The sequence below is a fragment of the Dendronephthya gigantea genome, unplaced genomic scaffold (genome assembly GCF_004324835.1).
Source record: "Dendronephthya gigantea isolate DGI-Jeju-01 unplaced genomic scaffold, DenGig_1.0 000483F, whole genome shotgun sequence".
Taxonomy (NCBI): domain Eukaryota; kingdom Metazoa; phylum Cnidaria; class Anthozoa; order Malacalcyonacea; family Nephtheidae; genus Dendronephthya; species Dendronephthya gigantea.
In genome coordinates this window covers 1,674-5,157 of record NW_021163493.1, presented here as the reverse complement: position 1 = coordinate 5,157, position 3,484 = coordinate 1,674, and the positions used below count along the sequence as shown (strand labels likewise).

The window sequence follows — 3,484 nt, the reverse complement described above, 5'->3', positions numbered from 1 at the left end:
TTTCACATACTCTTTAACTCTGTTTTCAAAGTCCTTTTCATGTTTCCCTCACGGTGCTTGTTCGCTATCGGTCTCGTGCCTGTATTTAGCTTTAGATGGAGTTTACCACCCGTTTTGGGCTGCATTCCAAAACAACCGGACTCTTCGAAAGCACATCGCGAGCACTCGAGCATTGCCACGTACGGGGTTGTCACCCTCTGTGACGTGCTGTTCCAAGCAATTTAGGCAATTACAATTCGCCTTTGCAACACAACAGAGATTTTCAAGTTGAGCTGTTCCCTCTTCATTCGCCATTACTCGGGGAGTCCTTGTTAGTTTCTTTTCTTCCGCATAGTAACATGCTTAAATTCAGCGAGTAATCTTGCCTGATCTGAGGTTAATGAATGAATGAATAGAATATATTGTGGGTGTGTTACAACGGCCGGCACGCGCAAAACGAAGAGCTCCTTTGCTATACAATAGTTTAGGCTTCGTTCGCGCGTCGGTAACGTTGCGACGGCAACATGTGCTGCACTTAGACGGACGCGCCGCTTCGAGCTGCGGCACGATGTCCCAATCAAGTCGAAACCAACTCGGCGTTTCATTACCAACACTCAGACAGACACGCCCCTGGTATAACGGAGAGCGCCATTTGCGTTCAAAGATTCGATGATTCACTGAATTCTGCAATTCACACTAGGTATCGCAGCTGGCTGCATTCTTCATCGATGCACCAGCTAAGAGATCCACCGTTAAAAGTTGTATATTTTGTATAAAAAAAATAAAACACACAGTTAAACTTCAACGTGCTGTGTTTGAAAATTGAAAAACGTGCAAGGATACAATGCATTTGACAATGGTAATAACGATTGGTCTCATTTGATACCTTCAGATTTCCAAACCTGTTGGGATAAAAATCTTTTTCTTTGTGTTGAATGACAAGACCGATAAATGGCGGGCCTAGTTGATCCCGAAACTGGAAAGGGCTTAATGATACAATGACAAAGGGGTTGTTGCCAAGGTACTTTGCTTGGTGGGGTGACGTTGGGCATCAACACTTGTGGGGAGGGACTTCGTTGAGGATAGTTGCGTTTAGTATCGTTGCTTGGGAACACTGGAGAACTGTGCAAGACAGGTTGTGGATTTTGAGTTGTCCCCAAACATGCACTGGTTGTCGGTTGAGTTAAATTAGACTGAAGATGCCACGGATTCGCGACCGGAGTGTGAAACCCTACAGGAGATGCTGAATTTGAAGCCAAGCTGTGCAATCGAACCATCTCATTGGGAGAAATACCAAATAGCCATTCCCCGGACGAAACCGTTGACGTAGCTGTCTGGGGTGTCTTTCTTATTCTTCTCGGTTTCCCCCCTTTCTGTCCCACAGCCCGTGTGTTTATATTACCTGTGCCAATGTCATACATGCTAACTGACTTGTTCGCTTGCTTTAACCATTCCAAATAGGTAGATAACACATTAGCTTTTCCTGCAGCAGCGACTGTATGTGAGCAAACATTGGGACGGGACTTGAACATCAAACAGGTACAGGTAATCTTTCCACTATCAAAAAGGGTTACAGAATTAGGACAGGCTGATGATCGACTATAAACTGAGAACCTTCGAACTCCGCTTTCTACAGAAGGCGCTTGGAGTACTGCGTTATCAGTAGCGAGATATTGAGAAGCCTTGTTCCATATCGACGCAAGAACAGTGCCAGGGACACTGAGCTGCGACTGTGAATAACACAAGGATAGCATTGGGGTGGAGGCATTCGATGGATCGGCACTTGTGACGTGCGAGTTATTTTTCGAATCAAGTTCAGTTCGCATAACCTTTAAAGTATGACTTTTCTTTTGATCCTGATTCATGTCGTGCATCCACTTTAATTCCGGTACTTCGAGAAAGGAATACTCTTGTTTAAATCGATACTTTCCTTTTCTTATGACCGCTCTCATTATTTCTTGAAGTTGACTTTCTGCTACGGCCTTTGAAAGGGCGATAAAGTCTGGAAGAGACATTTCTTCATATTCCGCAGCTTCTTTGAGGACATGATTTACACTCTCGGAGGGATTACTCGTAATTCTTTCACCAGATTTAAGTCCAGCATTTTGTCTCGCTTCTTCTGTAAGCGAACTCTTCATCATAACATTGCTCTCTTTCGTTAATCTCCTTTTCAAGAGACACAAGTAGGGCGTAAAAGGTTTCAGCGTCGGGTGCATCTAATAAACCTTCGTGATAGATTTCTTCAACAGATGATCCAAAAATGCATCGAGTGAAGTAGCATTGATCATTGCCTTTAATCCCGAGAGACTTAAGTTTCTCCACACAGTTTTCTCGAAAATGGCGACAGCAACGCAAAAGGGGCAGTTGAGGATAAAATACTTGAAATGCTTTAATCAGACCTGGTTCCCCATCGGTAACAACGCACTTAAGGTCGCAAATTCCGTTATCGATCTCCTTTAACTTTGCAGCTAAGTGGCAAAATGCACTGTAGCTTCTGCTCAAGTAGATTAGTGTAGGCCCAACCAATGTTGGGGATTTAGTATCATCGGCATTCTGAAGAATAAGACTCTTGTACGCAGTAGGGGTCACATAAAATTCAACGAGATTGAAAGTTGTGTCAATGCCAACTGGATAGAATTCGAGAGAATTAGAACAAAAACGCGATATATCATGAAATTGATATGGAAAACCAACAATACACATTGCTTCTGACATGCTGTGACACCGTGGATATATTTTTCTTCATCGTTACTTTGTTCTTCTACAGCCATGATCAACACACTGTACAGCCTATCCCTTCTACTTTCGTGAACAGGAATTCCTTGATCTTGCCTTTCCTTAGATTTTACAGAACTGCGCATGTTAGCAATTTGCTTTACATCACGAGGAATAGCTGCGCTGCTAGTTGCATTCATCATGTTCGATTGTCGGTCAAGCTGCGCCAAAGCTTTCTTTGGTTTTTGGTGTTTGACCACTTCTTTTATTTTCTTCCGTGTAGTAGAATTTACGGGAAGGAAAGGAACATTCTTGTCTTTCTGGTTACCATGTGCTGTAACAAGAAATGAACACTCTGCACCTTTGAATTGATAGTGCAGTATTGCTAAGTTATTTACAATACTGCCGTTTTGTTCTGCAAATGTGATGACTAGCGTAAAATCTTCGTGGGATTTGTTCCTGCGATATGTTCTCTTGATTGTTACACAATTTCCTCTTGTTTTCAACTCGTCAGGTCTCAGGGCACGCTTTGCAATCAAAGTCTTTTTGATTTTTCCATCTGTATCGCTTTCCACTTCAAATACCCAAGTGCGCATTCCGTAATGACGATAAGTTCCATTGTCATCAGTAGGAAGGTCTTTCAAACTTACTGCGGACACATTTATTAGAAAAATGGAATTTTGTTGGACATGCATCGGTTGCTTTTGGCACACGTATGAAGCTGAGTGTTCCTTCAAAAGAATATCCATGATATCATCTAATGAGATCTCTGGGTGGTTTCCTCGGTAAA

At 42.7% G+C, this 3,484-nt stretch overlaps 1 non-coding gene across 1 annotated transcript; it reads right to left on the bottom strand.

Moving 5' to 3' along the window:
- Positions 1-587: 587 nt before the first annotated feature.
- On the bottom strand, positions 588-740 carry LOC114543568. The gene has a single exon (XR_003690099.1). It is a non-coding gene; the product is annotated as a 5.8S ribosomal RNA (ribosomal RNA).
- Positions 741-3,484: the final 2,744 nt, after the last annotated feature.